Here is an 18107-nt window from a genome sequence, read left to right on the forward strand (position 1 = left end):
CGGAAGCTGCCATGGTCCATGTCCGTCGCCGGTGGTCGTACCCCCTCTGCCACCGGCTATGATGGCGACGGCCAAATCTCCTCCAAGCGACGACGAAAACTTCTACGAAAGCGTGGGTGTGGTGGCGGCCGTGTCGAGACGTGGTTTGGTATGGACGGCCGGAGAGGTGAGTAGTGAGGAGGTGGCCGGAGAATAGTGGCGGCGCCGACAGTGGGGTGGGGTAGGGAAGAGCGGGTGGAGGCGTTGGCGAATGGAGTGCTAGTGTCCCTAACAGGCGGGCCACGGGGAGGGCAAGGGCGTGCGTCCAGCCCGTCTGCGCGATGTCCGTTTTACCCCAAAATCGGCGCAAGTTTGGGCCGGGAATGGGTTGAAAACAGACGAAATCCAGACATTTGTCCGTTTGGGGCTGCGCTTTGGGCCGCACTATTCGTCCGTTCTACCCCAAACGGATGCACCCGGATGGGATGGGGTCGCGCGCTGGAGTTGACCTAAGGAGACTTGACAGAATAAATGGCTGCGTTGGGCGGATGGCGAGCGTGTAGCTGGCGGCATTTATGGCCAAGCGACCCGTCTTAGTAGGGAGCGGTTTCATGCGGCCCATTATGGCTCAGATAAATAGCCAAGCCATCCTTGCTTTCCTGTTCCATGATGGTGTTGCAACGCCCCGTCTCAATAAATTCACGGCTGCAGCGGATGAGAAAACACCATATACGGCTGTGAAATGCAAAAAGATGCACGGGTCCTGACATGAACCATCGGCGTAGATATCGGGATCAGCTAAGCCCGAGCCCAGAAACAGATTTTCGGGTTAAATCAACCTTATATGCACCTATCCTAGTTGTGGAAACCTTGGAGGTGCTTCGAGCGGGTGGGGGGAGGGGGCATAGCATTCTTGTTGTCTTCCACTACTGCACCATCCACAGACTCCTCTTCATCGTCTTCATCCAGAACGATGGGTCTTGCACAGTCGCCTGGCGCCGGCACCCAGACCACCATCTGCGTTGCATCGTGGTTGTCCTTCGGTGCCACAATTGTCTTCGTCCAGAACAATGCAGCCCACTAGTCTTGAGGAGCCATGTACCCCCCTATACTTTCCCCATCTTGCTCTTTGACCAGCATCACCGGACTCAGCCTTATCCATGGCCCAATGCAGTATGTCCACTGACATAGCACCTTTCACTGGGTCAGGAATTAGCGTCTTCAACTCCTCCATCGTTGCCTTCTTTACCATAGTGTCTGCCTTCTTATGCATGTTGTTGATGATGGTGAAGTTAGAGCACACTTCCATGGTGTTCTCAAACTTTGTGCAGTCATCGAGCGAGCAACCAAGAATAAATCCCTCCATCTAACACCCCTGGGGATGGGGTTCATGGTGATGGAGAGGTGGTGAAACAGAGAAGTGGAAGAGGAGTAACATTGAGAGACAAAGAGGGTTTGAGTGCAGTGGTGGGTAAGTAGGTGGCCTTTGGGTGAGTAAATATAGGGGCTTTGGATGATCTGAATGAATGTTGATCATCCTTTTAACTTTGTGTTGTTCATAAAGCAGATAAAGACAAAGAACACGAAGGACAAGGAGGTGGTGGTGCCCGGAGACAATGGCAAGGAGGTGGCGGCTCCTAGAGACAATGGCAAGGAGGTGGTGTGCTACCTCTTGAGCTTGCGTTGGTTTCCCCTTGAAGAGGAAAGGGTGATGCAGCAAAGTAGCGTAAGTATTTCCCTCAGTTTTGAGAACCAAGGTATCAATCAAGTAGGAGACAACACACAAGTCACCGAATACTTGGACAAACAATCAACAACTTGCACCCAACGCGATAAAGGGGTTGTCAATCCCTTCACGGTCACTTGCAAAAGTGAGATCTGATAGAGATAGATAGATGGTAAAGTAAATATTTTTGGTATTTTTGATTTAAAGAACAGAAAGTAAAAGATTGCAAAATAGTAGATCGGAAACTAGCAAGATGTAAACGAGATTTAATAATATGGAAAATAGACCCGCGGGCCATAGGTTTCACTAGTGGCTTCTCTCAAGATAGCAAATATTACGGTGGGTGAAAAAATTACTGCCGAGCAATTGATAGAAAAGCGCATAGTTATCACGATATCTAAGGCAATGATCATGAACATAGGCATCACATCTGTGTCAAGTAGACCGACTCCTGCCTGCATCTACTACTATTACTCCACATATCGACCAGTATCCAGCATGCATCTAGAGTATTAAGTTCATAAAGAACGGAGTAACACATTAAGTAAGATGACATGATGTAGATGAATTAAGTCAAGCAATATAATGAAAACACCATCTTTTTATCCTTGATAGCAACAATACAATACGTGCCTTGTTGCCCCTACTGTCACTGGGAAAGGACACCGCAAGATTGAACCCACAACTAAGCACTTCTCCCATTGCAATAAAGATCAATCCAGTAGGCCAAAATAAACCAATAATTCGAGGAGACTTGCAAAGATATCAAATCATGCATATAAGAATTTCGAGAAGAACCAAATAATATTCATAGATAATCTAATCATAAATCCACAATTCATCGGACCTCGGCAAACACACCGCAAAAGAATATTACATCGAATAGATCTCCAAGAACATCAAGGAGAACATGGTATTGAGAATCAAAGAGAGAGAAGAAGCCATCTAGCTAATAACTATGGACCCGAAGGTTTGTGGTAAACTACTCATGCTTCATCCGAGAGGTAATGGTGTTGATGTAGAAGCCCTCCGTGATCGAATCCCCCTCCGACACGACGCCGGAAAAGGCCCTTAGATGGGATCTCATGGGTACAGAAGGTTGCAGTGGTGGAAAAGTGGTTCCGTGGCTCCCCTCAATGTTTTTAGGGTATAAGAGTATATATAGGCGAAGGAACTAGGTCAGGGGAGCTACGAGGGGCCCACGAGGTAGGGGGCGCGCCCTACCCCCTGGGCGTGCCCTCCTGCCTCGTGGCCGCCTCGTTGCGTCTCCGACTTCATCTCCAAGTCTTCTGGTTTTCTTTCGGTCCAAGAAAGATCATCGCAAAGGTTTCATTATGTTTGGACTCCGTTTGGTATTCCTTTTCTGCGAAACTCTAAAATAGGCAAAAAAAACAAAAACTAGCACTGGGCCCTCGGTTAATAGGTTAGTCCCAAAAATAATATAAAATATCATATAAATGCCTATTAAACATAGAAAATATATAATATAATAGCATGGAAACATAAAAATTATACATACGTTGGAGACGTATCAAGCATCCCCAAGTTTAATTACTGCTCGTCCTCGAGTAGGTAAATGATAAAAACAGAATTTTTAATGTGGAATGCTACCTAACATATTTATCAATGTAATTTTCTTTATTGTGGCATGAATGTTCAGATTCGAAATATTCAAAACAAAAGTTTAATATTGACATAAAAATAATAATACTTCAAGCATACTAACAAAGCAATCATGTCTTCTCAAAATAACATGGCCAAAGAAAGCTATCCCTACAAAATCATATAGTCTGGCTATGCTCTATCTTCATCACACAAAATATTTAAATCATGCACAACCCTGATGACAAGCTAAGCAATTGATTCATACTTTTGATATTCTCAAACTTTTTCAATCTTCACGCAATACATAAGCGTGAGCCATGGATATAGCACTAAGGTGAAATAGAATATGGTGGTTGTGGAGAAGACAAAAAGGAAGAAGACAGTCTCACATCAACTAGGTGTATCAACGGGCTATGGAGATGCCCATCAATAGATATCAATGTGAGTGAGTAGGGATTGCCATGCAACGGATGCACTAGAGCTATAAGTGTATGAAAGCTCAAAAAAGAAACTAAGTGGGTGTGTATCCAACTCGCTTGCTCACGAAGACCTAGGGCATTTTGAGGAAGCCCATCATTGGAATATACAAGCCAAGTTCTATAACAAAAATTCCCACTAGTATATGAAAGTGACAAAATAGGAGACTCTCCATCATGAAGATCATGGTGCTACTTTAAAGCACAAGTGTGAAAAAGGATAGTAACATTGCCCTTTCTCTCTTTTTCTCCCATTATTTTTTTAGTTTGGACCTTCTTTTTTTATGGCCTCTTCTTTTTTATCCGGAGTCTCATTCCGACTTATGGGAGAATCATAATCATCATCATTTCCTCACATGGGACAATGCTCTAATAATGGAGATCATCACACTTTTATTTACTTATAACTCAAGAATTACAACTCAATACTTAGAACAAAATATGTCTCTATGTGAATGCCTTCGGCAGTGTATTGGGATGTGCAATGAATCAAGAGTGACATGTATGAAAAAAATATGAACAATGGCTTTGCCACAAATATGATGTCAACAACATGATCATGCAAAGCAATATGACAATGATGGATCATGTCATAATAAACGGAACAGTGAAAAGTTGCATGGCAATATATCTCGAAATGGCTATGAAAATGCCATAACAGGTAGGTATGGTGGCTGTTATGAGAAAGGTATATGGTGGGTGTATGGTACCGGTGAAAGTTGCACGGCACAAAAGAGGCTAGCAATGGTGGAAGGGTGAGAGTGCGTATAATCCATGGACTCAACATTAGTCATAAAGAACTCACATACTTATTACAAAAATCTATTAGTTATCGAAACGAAGTGCTACGAGCATGCTCCTAGGGGGATAAATTGGTAGGAAAAGACCATCCCTCGTCTCCGACCACCACTCATAAGGAAGACAATCAATAAATAAATCATGCTCCAATTTCATCACATAACGGTTCACCATACGTGCATGCTACGGGAATCACAAACTTTAACACAAATATCTCTCAAATTCACAACTACTCTACTAGCATGACTCTAATATCACTATCTTCATATCTCAAAACAATCATAAAGAATCAAACTTCTCATAGTATTCAATGCACTTCATATGAAAGTATTTATTATATCCATCTTGGATGCCCATCATATTAGGACTAGTTTTATAACGAAAGCAAATTACCATGTTGTTCTAAAAGACTCTCAAAATAATATAAGTGAAGCATGGGAGATCAACAATTTCTATAAGATAAAGCCACTGCCGTGCTCTAAAAAGATATAAGTGAAGTACTAGAGCAATATTCTAATAAATCACGATTTATGCGTGTCTCTCCCAAAAGATGTGTATAGCAAGGATGATTGTGGTAAACTAAAAAGCAAAGACTCAAATCATACAAGACGCTAGAAGCAAAACACATATTATATGATGAATAAAAATATAGCCTCAAATAAAGTTACTGATAGGAGAAGAAGAAAGAGGGGATGCCTTCCGGGGCATCCCCAAGCATAGGCTTTTGGTTGTCCTTGAATTTTACCTTGGGGTGCCTTGGGCATCCCCAAGCTTAGACTCTTGCCACTCCTTATTCCATACTCCATCAAATCCTTACCCAAAACTTGAAAATTTTACAACACAAAACTCGACAGAAAATCTCATGAGCTCTGTTAGTATAAGAAAATAAATCACCACTTTAAGGTACCGTTGAAAACTCATTTTTTATTTATATTAGTGTAACTAGCAAAAAGGCCGTGCGTTGTAATGGAGAAACAACAATGCAAACTTGTGGTGGTCGTGTGACCTTGACGTCTCCATCGACGCCTAGCTTCCAATGGTATTGTTTTCCCGGCGGATCACAATATTTTGTTGGGTCCTAGCAAATATGTCCGTGTGTTGCATTAGGAAAAAAAATCATAATCCCATTCCCAACACCTCCCCCACATAGACCACAACATCTATTTCAACGTGACACCCCATTTGTCGACGTTTATCCTCTTTTCCACCGTCATCAACGGTCTAACAGGTCATAAGGCATCTGAACATGGTCAATCCCAAAGCGACGAGCTCACCCATCCATTAAACCATACCAATACAAGGAAATGTTTTAACTTAAAAACACATTCCACTTGAGCTAGGCGTGAGGGCGTCCTCAATGAGCTACTCTATGGTGTCCATGTATTGGTAAAGAATACAAAATCTCTTACAAACAGCATATTTTAACTCGGTAAAATTGTACTCCAACATTGACCTCAATAATTGGAGTAGTTGATCGGAAAAAGTGAAATATTATTATTTGCAACAAAAATCTAAATTGTTAACAAATCACCTAATGAAATACACATTTCCATCTATTAATCAAATATAAAGGATACAAAAATCACACTCATTATTTAATATCTTTTTTAGGGGAACTCATTATTTAATATCACTCATTAAGCTTTCAATTTGCGCGTACATGCATGATTGCATGCCATTTGAGCGTGATAGGTATGAAGGCTCCTTATTTTTTTTCTAAACACCAGCTCGACTCAGACAACACACACATTCACATGAGGACACGGCAACAGAATAGCTCGGCCGTGGCCATAATTTAAGTGGATGAGTCTACGTAACGGCCGGCTGCTCGCTGGTATTCGCGAGCGGCCGGCCTAAAATAGAAATTTTTTGTCCCTAATCTGTAAAAGGTAATAAATTGTCCCTTCTAATTAATATAACAAAACAATTTTAGTCAGTATATTCAAAAAGTACATGCAACAGAAAAGTATACGAAAACACCCGTGTAAACACATTTAGTTTGACTTTTAAAATTTTTAAAAAGTCATAACTTTTAAATCTCGCGTCGAAATTCAGATCCGTCTTCTCCGTTGGATTCTTTGCGACGAGATCTTCGCAACTAGATCCTGCATGGGTATGTTCTGACAAAAAAAAATTGTATAATTTTGTTCCCTTTTCGTGCAACTGACTAGCCGTCGATGTGCAACTACCTGATAGGGATGTGCAACTTTTCTCGTACACCATAAACGTGTCGTTTTCCTCTATGGTACCTTCACCCACAAACTATCTCCTTCCAGTGAGATGTGCAACTTCGTTTGTTGCCCAGGCCATGCCGTTTTCACTAGTGGCACCACCCCATACTACTCTCTAACATTGAAAAGTGTAATTTCTTCTGCTGCCCCGGTGCCCTGGCCAACTGCCTGGTAGTCGCCGCGCTTGTGCATCCCCCACAACCACATTTGAGGGACTATCCTATAAAAATGTCCCAACTCCACGACCACGCATGTGCGACTATGTATACAAGAGTGTGCAACTCCGTGGACGTGGGCACCTCCCACAACAATTCATGTGCAACTATGAAAATGAGATTGTGCAATTGTGTGGCCATGCATGTGCGACTATGCAGACGAGAGTGTGCAACTCCGTGGCCGGGCATGAGCACCACCCGCAAAAACTCATGTGCGATTATGCGGAGGAGGTTGAGCAACTCCATCGCCATGTATGTGCGACTGTGCCGACGAGAGTGTGCAACTCCGCGGACATGCGTGAGCACTCCCACGATAATTCATATGTGACTATGCGGACGAGATTGTGCAACTATGCATCCATACATGTGCGACTGCGCCGACGAGACTGTGCAACTCCACGACCATGCATGAGCACCTCCCACGATAATTTATGTGCGACTATGCGAATGAGATTGTGCAACTCTGTGGCCATGCATGTGCGACTATATCGATGAGAGCATGCAACTCCATGGCCGGGCGTGAGCACCTTCCCGGCAATTCATGTGCGACTATCCGGACGAGATTGTGCAACTCTATGGCCATGCATGTGCGACTATGCCAATGAGAGTGTGCAACTCCACGGCTGGGCATGAGCATCTCCCACAACAACTCATGTGCGACTATGCGAACAAGATTGTGCAGCTCCGTGGCCATGCATATGTGACTGTGCCGACTAGAGTGTGCAACTCCGCAGCCATGCATGAGCACCTCGCACGATAATTCATGTGCGACTATGCGGACGAGATTATGCAATTCTGTGTCCATGCATGTGCGACTACGCCGACGAGAGTGTGCAACTCCGCGGCCGGGCGTCAACACCCCACGACAATTCATGTGCGACTATGCGGACGAGATTGTGCAACTCTGTGTCCATGCGTGTGCGACTATGTCGACGAGAGTGTGCAACTCTGCGGCCGGGCGTAAGAACCTCCCACGATAATTCATGTGCGACTATGCGGACCGGATTGTGCAACTCTGTTGCCATGCATGTGCGACTGCGCCGATGAAAGTGGCAACTTCGCGGCCGGGAGTGAGAATCTCCCACGATAATTCATATGCGACTATGCGGACCAGATTGTGCAACTCTGTGGCTATGCATGTGCCAACTAGGACTACTGTGTGTGCTACTACAACTACTGTGGATGCCAACTAAAAATAGTAAACAATAGATCAACTTATAAAGAGACATTTATGTCAACTTAGCATCGTTTGGTTGTCCAACTGTGAATTTGTATCCAACTTGGGTTAATAATCTGAGAGAATGAAAATGGTGTTAGTATTTCGGTACAAGTAATACTATTAGGGTAAGGTAGCAGACTAGATTAGATGACCGAATGAAAACTGAAGTTGAACCAGGTGTGTGGTACCTCGTGTGCTGCGGGGCCCGAGACTATGTACCTTGAGTAATAGACGTGCCAACTAGGTAGACAACGAGAGTGGGTACCTACGCGCGTGTGTGCGACTATGCCAACAAAGGTGTGCAACTCTGTGATCATGTGTATGCGACTAGGCGGAGAAGAGTGTGCAAATCTACAGCCGCGCGTGTGTGGCTATGCCGAGAAAAGTGTGCAATTCCGCGGGAATGCGTGAGCTACTACGTCGATGGGAGTGTGCAGCTTCGTGGTCATGTGTGTGCGACTATTCCGCCGCATGTGTGCAACTCCCGTAGTCATGGTGAACTACTATGCCGATGCGAGCATGCGCCTCCGCCGCATAATCGTGTTGTTGTGCAACTTCCCGATGATCCATATCCAACTGCGGACCTACAACTTTGCCAACATTAGTGGGTCGAGCTTCGCGCGTGTAGCTATAGTTAAGTAAGCAATGCAAGCGCGATACAATATCTAACCATCTTAGTATTGTCGTGTTGTGCAACTTTTTAATGGTGGTAACCAACTAAAACCTACTATGTGTGCAACTACAACTATTATGGATGCCAACTAAAAATGTGACTAGCAAAACTAGATCAACTTAAGCAAAAACAACATTCATAAAATCATACCAACAGTGACATAAAATCTTTAGAACTTCAATATTTTACAGCCTTACATTACTACCAAAACAACCTTATTAGACTAGTTTCATGATTCATCTAAAGAGCATTTTCAGTTCAAAATAGTTTCTTATTTCTTTGATGTAACCTAATGAATGTTACTGCAGTTAAATCGATAGTCGAAGTAAGAGAAACACTACGTAGATAGAGGACAAAATGTATGACTAATCCTTTGTATTACCACTGGGCTAGTTTAAGCGTCAAAAGTGAAAACAACTCCAAAAGCAACATGCAACTATCACCTATAATTTTGTGTGTCGTGGTGACCTATCACCTATAATTGATGTTCACCCCTAACTATTCTTTTGTCGTGTGAGATGCGCAACTTCGTCTGTGCTGTCATAACCAATTTCTTGGCAGTTGATGTATCTTTCTCCCCTACATGCGAACATTTTCGACCGAACTAGTCCTACCAGTAGGGATGTACGACTTCAACAACTGTCTTGGCCATCTGTGCAACTCTATAGCATGATTTTACAATTTATATGCGCGAAGAGGGACGGCTTCATCGCCCAGAAAAAGGGACATGAGGAGGCGGTGGCGTCTACGGTGTGCCGGCCAAGTCTCCCCGGTGACCTACTAACCCAGCCACAACGGATTTGGCTGTCACACCTTAAGCTTGCGGGCGTGATTATGGATATTCTCGTCCAACTACCCTTGCCAGTAGGATGTACAATCTCGGCAACTATCTGGCAGTCCATGTGCAACTCCAAAAACATAGTTGTGCAACCCATCTTACCATTTTCACAAAATCTTAGATGGTAATTTACAAAACATAAAAGCATTAATGTAGTGTTAGCTTACCAAAAAACATCTATTTCACCAGTTGATGATGGACTGGGTGACAAGTTTCTGCAAGGAAGATGAAATAATCATCTACACTGTGAAGACTGAAATGTTCAAACATTTAAGCTGAATTTCCATTATAGTCTATGATCCATACCAGCAACCACAAAACTTGAACGATGTAAGAAAAAGAACATACTTGGGTACGAATTTATTCTTATCATACTCTGAATTCTTAGTTGTGCACAAATTGTAATTAACTGCTGTACTTATTAAACTACCTAATGTTGGAAGTAGGGCATTCCGGTGATCACCATGTTCTTGAATTGACAGTGCTCACTTGGACGACCACTTACACACGCACGTAAGGGCAAGCAACTGAATGAATTTGGTTCACCAGATGCAAGTATGCAACATGAACACCACTTTGCCGAACATGGCTCACATGACTTAATTGCAGCATGGGTTCCTACAACCGACCTGCTCCTCGGCGAGCCTGCTCGCCACGCCCCTCCGGAACATCCGGCACCATGCCATCTGCAGTTCTCGACTGTGCCGGGACGTCCACATCTAGCGCCTAGGCCGCTGCCGTGACGCCGCCACACTGCTGAAAGGCAGGCGATGCAAGCTGCTAGTCATCACCGCTGCCAGTCCGCTGCCGTGGCGCTCCCGCCGTTCATCACGGTGGCCATCCCGGTCCAGCAATCCCCAGCGGGACCACGCCCCGGGTCACGGGACATGGAGTCTGGGAAGGAGGAGAAGGCGACGAGGAGGTCGAGGCCGCCATGGGCGAGCGCATCCGGCGGGAAACAGGCCTCGACAAGCTGCACAAGCTCCATGTCGAAGAGGATGATGCGGAATCCCACGCCCCCACGCTAGCGCCACGGTGTCGAGCGCCGCCGCGCCCGCCTCGGCCGCGTTGCCCCGCAGCGGGGCGGACGGGATCCGGTTCATCCCCGCAGCATGGCCGCCGAAGAGCTCCCTCCCTTGCGCCCGCCCCGCTCCTTATGCCGCTGCTAGCCACCGGAAGCTCCCAATGCGGCCCGCCGTTTAGCCGCCGACGATGTGGGAAGCCTCTAGAGAGAGAGAGCGAGAAAGTGGAGGGGTCTCTCTCGAGATGGGGACGCGTAGTACAACCGTTTTCACACCGCGGATGCGAGCCCCCGACCAGGTGCCACCTGCCGACGCGCGTGGCGATTCGGGGCGACATCATGTGGCCAGGAAGCAGCCGCTCGATCAGGCGAAATAGTGCACGCGCACTTTTAAGGTTTTACGATAATTTAAGCATCTCTGCTTCTTTTTTATGGGAGGTCTGCTGTTTGATCTACTACATAAAGACGTAGAACAGGGCATTGTAATGGGAAAGAGAAGATTTTTAAACGCCAATGTGTTCCATGTCAATGAAAAAGGCTATTAGTGTCTACAAGCCGTGTTAATTTTTCGTTCATGAAAACTGCAAGTACACATCACTAATTCCTCCAGCCTGTTCGTCGCTGCTACCACAATCGTCTACTTATCCTCTGAACCCCGCCGCCCCGGCAACGCCACCTCTGCCTCCCATTCACGTATGATAATAGAAGAGTGAGGTCTGCAAATGTCAAGGTGAGACTCGACCGAGCCGTGGCTACAAATGACTGGCGAAACCTGTTTGCTTTTGCGGCAGTTGAGCATATACCGTCCCCTTGTTCCGATCATCTTGTGATCTTCCTTAAAGGGGAACCGGACCAGGGACCGACGAGAGGAAGAAGCTGCAGGTATGAGGTTTTTTGGGAGAGAGATTCAGTGCTGCCCAAGGTGGTGGAAGAAGCATGGACAGCAGTAGGGGAGATTCGTAATCTATCACAGTTGAGAGAAGCCTTGTCAAAAAAATGCATGCGCTAGGCTCATGAAGCAGAAAATTTGGTAATGTAACAAGAGAACTTGCGAGGTCTAGAAGCCAACTTGAGGAGCTTATGCACATGAATGCTGATAGGGAGGAAATAAGGTGTGTGATGGATAAAATGAATGAACTTCTATATCAGGAAGAGATGTTGTGGATGCAGAGGTCGAGAATTTCCTGGCTGAAGGAAGGAGAACGAAACACAAGGTACTTTCAGAGCAAAGCAGTTTGGAGAGCGAGGAAGAACAAGATCAGGGAATTGATGGACAGCATTGGAACCGTACACACCGAGTTTGCAGCAATGAGCAATATCGCAAACGAGTATTTCCATAATATTTTTGCTGCAGACACTACTTTGAATGCTTCTGAAGTAGTAAGTTTGTTTGAACGTGTGGTGTCGCCGGCTGATAATGATAGGCTATGTGCGCCGTTTACGGACAGAGAGATTTCTGATGCATTGTTTCAAATTGGGCCTTTGAAAGCACCAGGGACGGATGGCTTTCCCGCTCGGTTCTTTCAAAGGAATTGGAGTACGGTGAAGGATGGGGTTTTGGCTGCGGTCAGGGAGTTTTTCATCTCCGGTGTTATGCCTGAGGGTGTTAATGATACATCAATAGTGCTTATTCCAAAGATATCTAATCCCTTAAGGATGTCGGACTACAGGCCAATAAGTCTTTGTAATGTCACGTACAAGGTAATTTCAAAATGCCTTGTGAACAGATTAAGGCCTTTGCTAGATGACATTATATCGGTGGAGCAAAGTGCTTTCATACCAGGTAGGATGATTACAAATAATGCACTGGTTGCTTTTGAGTGCTTGCATTATATTAAACAGAAGAAGGATCCCTCAAGGAGTTTTTGTGCATATAAGCTGGACTTGTCAAAAGCTTATGACAGAGTTGATTGGGCTTTCTTGAAGCAGGTGATGCAAAGGTTAGGGTTCTCTCACAGATGGATTGATTGGATAATGGCGTGTGTCACATCGGTGAGGTATTCAGTTAAATTAAATGAAACTCTCCTGGATTCATTTGCACCGTCGCGTGGGCTACAGCAAGGAGATCCACTCTCTCTGTTTTTGTTCTTATTTGTGGCAGATGGACTTTCAGCTATTTTGAAAAGCAAGGTGCAAGCCGGTGATATTGCTCCCGTGAGAATTTGTAGAAGAGCCCCGGGCATATCCCACTTGTTGTTTGCAGATGATACCATGTTGTTCTTTCAGGCTTCGAGGGAACAAGCGTCGCAAGTTAAAGCTTCTCCGGATCTTTATAGTTTGGCCACGGGCCAAAGTTTAAACTATGATAAGTGCTCTATCTTTTTCGGGGCAGCATGCCCGGTTGCAGTCCAGGAGCAAGTCAGGGATGTTCTCCAAGTCAAAAGTATGGTGTTTGAGGAGAAGTACTTGGGTCTGCCCACTCCCGAGGGTCGTATGTCAAAAGGGAAGTTTCAAAATCTTCAGACAAGCCTTACCAAAAGACTTGTCCAATGGGGAGATGGTGTGTTGGCGCAGCCGGGGAGGGAAGTGCTTATAAAGTATGTCGCCCAAGCTTTACCCACATATATTATGGGAGTTTTTAAGCTTCCGTACTCGGTGTGCGATGATCTCACTAGAATGGTGAGGAACTTTTACTGGGGGTCGGAGAAGGGGAAGAGGAAGGTTCACTGGAAGGGATGGGATCACCTTATGCAACCAAAAGAGAGAGGTGGAATCAGTTTCCGAGACTTTCGGTTATTCAACCAAGCCTTGCTAGCTCGCCAAGCTTGGAGATTGATAGTAAGGCCGGACAGCTTGTGCGCCCGTTTGCTCAAATCCTAATACTATCCAGCGGGAAAGTTAGAGGACACAGTGTTTTCCGGGAATGCATCATCTTCATGGCAGGCTATTAGCCATGGTTTGGAGTTGTTAAAGAAAGGACTGATTTGGAGAGTTGGTGATGGGAAAAGCATTCGGGTGTGGCGTGATAACTGGATACCGAGGCCTTTCTCATACAAACCAATCTCGAGGCAGGGTGTCTATCGCATTCGATATGTGTCTGATCTTTTGAATGAAAACGGGTCCTGGGAAGTTCATACTCTGAATCGATATTTCATGCAAGCAGATGTGACAGAGATTCTGAAGATCAGGGTGTCACCTAGGCGCGGCGAGGATGTTCTTGCATGGGGGCCGGACAAGTGGGTATTTTTTCTGTGAAGAGTGCTTATCATTTGGCGTTCGACGAGATACACAGAGCCGTAGTTGTATCCTCTAGTTCGTCGCCGTCCAATGCGAGAAGCTGTTGGAAATTCATCTGGAGTTGTGGGGTTCCGCCTTCTATGGCAAATTTTGCGTGGAGGGTAGCTACCGACGGGCTGCCAACATGGAAGAATAAGCATAAAATTGGCTTGGAAAACACAAGTGTTTGTCCGGTGTGTGGGCTAGACACGGAGGATAACTTCCATCCGTTCGTGCGGTGCCAGCTCGGGAAGGATCTATATCTGAGAATGGCCAAAGTCTGGAAATTACCTTGGTTAGAGTCACTGGTTAACTGCGGTAGGGAGTGGTTACTGCAAGTTCTTGCGACTATAAGTGACATGGAGAGGTGTATGATTCTTCTTGTGCTATGGAGAAGTTGGTTCATTCGCAACGAGGTGGTGCATCATAAGCCGGCTCCGCCGATGGAAGTATCGGTCAGGTTTTTGCAGAGTTATCTTGACTCTCTAGTGGCAATCAAGAATGATATAAATGTGGAGTCAGTAAAAGGAAAAATTATCATGATGATCGACGTTGCTCCTCAGATGGCCACGGCTAAGGTGCATGGCTGGGAAAAATCGATGCATGGATGGACGAAATTAAACACGGATGGAGCCTTTGTGTCATGTGATGATGCTGGGGCAGGCATGATCTTGAGAGATGAGCAAGGGAGAATCATCTTCTCCGCATGTAGGGCGCTACGAGTTTGCCGAGATGCACTGGAGGCTGACCTTTATGCTTGTTGGGAGGGACTATCCTCTGCGGTCCAACGAACAACAATGCCGATACAAGTTGAGCTTGACTCCGCTGTTGTTGTGTCTATGATCACATGTGGTGATATCGATCGTTCGATCTACTCATCTTTAGTTAATGAGATTAGAGATTTATTAAGTCTTCATCAAACTTGTATTACTCATGTGGCTCGTTCACGGAATAAAGCGAGCGACTTGCTAGCTTCCTTTGGTCATCTAAATAATAGGACTATGATTTGGTTAGGGTCGGGTCCTCCTGAATTACTGGAGATTACTGCTAAGGATTGTAATGATACTGTGACTGAGTAATACAAGGTTTGAGTTCGCAAAAAAAAACGCCACCTCTGCCTCCCGCTGTGCTGTCTTGGCCGCTGCCGCCGGGCACGAGACGGCTGGAGTGCGGAAGCAGTCCGTGGAGGTGTCTTACATGCGAAATCATTGTCCTCCTACGGTGCGACCTGATTGGGAAGGACAGGCGTGCGCAGTCGTGGCCACACACGATGCCCAATGCTGTACGATATCTCGTTCGACCAGTGCATCGGCTGGCGGCGTTCATCGCGGACCGGGACCATGCAGGCATGGCACGAAGGCGGACCGTCTGTTGGCGAGGCGGATGGAGGGCATCTTGCTCATGGGCCGGCAGATAGCATGACGGTGGTCCGGCTGTGAGCTAGGAGGAGGGAGATCCTCAGGCTCCTCGACTTTCTGCTGATGACGACACAACGGACGACATCGGCGAGTTCCTATGGCACCTATCATTGCCAGCACGACCGTCTGTTGCTGCACCGCCATCACATATCCAGGCCTCCGTCTCTGTCGAGACGATATTTATGGGAGGAATTGGGAAGTCGGCCAGGGATATCGGTGTTCGACTCCAACTGTCCTCGTCCTCTAGAGTCACCAAGAAAAAATAGTACGTGTTGGGTAACACGGTAGCAGGGGAGTGACGTACGAAAAGACCGAGGCAGATAAAGTCAGGTCGTGGTTATCTCCAATTCATCGTTCGTCTAGCTTCAACTGGATGTGGCCTCGTGGGCCAGGCTTAGTTAGAAAAAAGAATCGAATTTGGCATATAACTTGGCTGGATGACTTGCCCGAATGCGTGAACAATCGTGAGGTGGGCAGAAAAATAGTACCACCGAAAAAAATATAAGGACTTTTTCGCAAGCGTTTTAGTACCACCTCGTTTATATTACGATTTTTTCTATACAAATTGTAAAAGTGTATTATTTTTTTTTGTGGGGAGAAAGGAAAATCTCATTACTTAAGGTGGTGCATCATCCTTGCACAAGTTCACAATTTCGTCTGTACCTCCTCCTAACCACACCGCAGTCCGAGGAGTACAACGCCCATAGGCAGCTAGACTATGACTAACTTTATTTTTGGTACGGCTAATAAGAGTAACTGGGATCTCCCTATGAACTTTTAACATCTCCTGGATTTCACTCACAATGGTCATAAGAAGAAAGCATATTATGCCGGTGAATCCGACAAAGTCAATCTGTACTTTATTATTACTAGCAAAAAGGCCCGTGTGTTGCAACGGGAGAAAAAAAATCCTCTCTTATTCTCTTCCAGTTGGACAAACTGTGCGTGGCCAGTTCGCACGTTATGAGATCGAACCCTTCCATCCAAAACGGGTGGCAAGTAACGAAACCAAATAGCGTAAATTGAAGCGGGACCAACGAAGCGGGACGAAATAAAAAAATATCACCTCTCTTTAATAGTAGGTATAGATATGTGAGCATAAGCTTCTGCCTTTTGGTCTACAAAATAGATATATAGTATGTAGTTATGACACCTTGCCTCAAAGTATCAACTGTCCAAATCTAAAGTGCACACTATATCAAACTTGCTTATCTTGAGTCAGTATGCCACCGGCATGTACAGGTCGACCAAAGAAGCTATTTGAGCTGCCGACCACAACTCGCCAAGGAGATGTTTTTCCTTTTTTTTTTCCTTTTTCACTGCAGGTTCTTCTTCTACAATCTGTTTGAGGTTTCCTTGTCCTTTTAAAGTACTACGGAAGCCTAGTTTGCCGGGGATCGTTTGTATGCATCTGGATATCCATTAATTAGACGGAAAAACCTGATAGTTGATGGGTTAAAGATGTGTCAGAGCTGCAGCACCAAGACAATGCCTCCTAATCGTAGCCATCGCCCAATGATGGCCTGAAGCCATTTTGAGCTAATCCTTGTAGGTGGGTTTGTGGCGTCATGCTGTCTGCTCTGTCGCCACCGATGCCGGCACAGGTGCCATTGTTGCTTACTCCAAGATCACTGCTCCCAATCGCCTAACCTACCAAGCACCCATCGCTGCTCCTTATATAACTTCCTGCACATTCTCGTCTACACAGTACTCACCTGCGGAACGCAGCCACCTCATGCACCTCTCCACTGATCTTAGTCGAATCAGGACGCCTCTACCAGCACCCTCAACTGGCCTCTTGTGAGTAAGGAATCACGCTGACACCAACACCGGGAGCAAAAGACTCACACATGATTGAATAAGCGGCACGGGAAAAGAGGAAGATGGGAGAAAGACAGGGGAGGACCATGAATCTACGGCCTTGCCCTATGTGGTTCCAAATAAGTCACCAACATATAAGTCGAAAAGTGCAAAAATGACTTATTTTGCCAAACAGCCCCAACTTATAAGTTACCTCAACTTATAAGTCATAAGTTGCTCAACCCCAACTTAAAACTTATAAGTCACCCCCTTTCGCATGGTTCCCACCACCTGCATGATGTTGATTGGTGTGGGAAGGTGTGGGAAGGTAACTTACAAATCGGGTGACAACCAAACGGGTGTGACTTATAAGTCACTGGTTTTAAGTCACCTGACTTATAAGTCAGGGGACTTATTGGAACCAAACAGGGACTGAATCTTGCTACTTGATGTACATACCGAAGTCGAACTTCTGCGCCTCGATCTTGATTCTCCTACGAGACCACCATACTGACAACGGGGCGACGTAAAAATCAGTAGGGCGACCCAGATGCGTGATTGGCTGAGAATTTCTGTCGGATGGGGCGACGGGCGCAGGAAGGATTGGACCAAAGAGGATGTTTCTGGATAGAGGAAGAAGGAGATCTGGCTTGCCGGCCATGTGCACGGCACGGCGTCGACGACCCAGCACAAAATGGTTGTGGCCGCGTGAGGCTTGCCAGCCATGTGCACGGCACGGCGTCGACGACCCAGCAGGCCAGCACAAAATGGTTGTGGCCGCGTGAGGCTTGCCAACCATAGCGGCAGCAGCTAAGCAACCATGCTGATCATGTCGTCCTCGAGTGCACGACCAACTCGTCGAGAGCGGAGAGCCTGGTGGTCGTCGTCAACA

The sequence above is a fragment of the Triticum dicoccoides genome, chromosome 2B (assembly GCF_002162155.2).
Source record: "Triticum dicoccoides isolate Atlit2015 ecotype Zavitan chromosome 2B, WEW_v2.0, whole genome shotgun sequence".
Lineage (NCBI taxonomy): Eukaryota > Viridiplantae > Streptophyta > Magnoliopsida > Poales > Poaceae > Triticum > Triticum dicoccoides.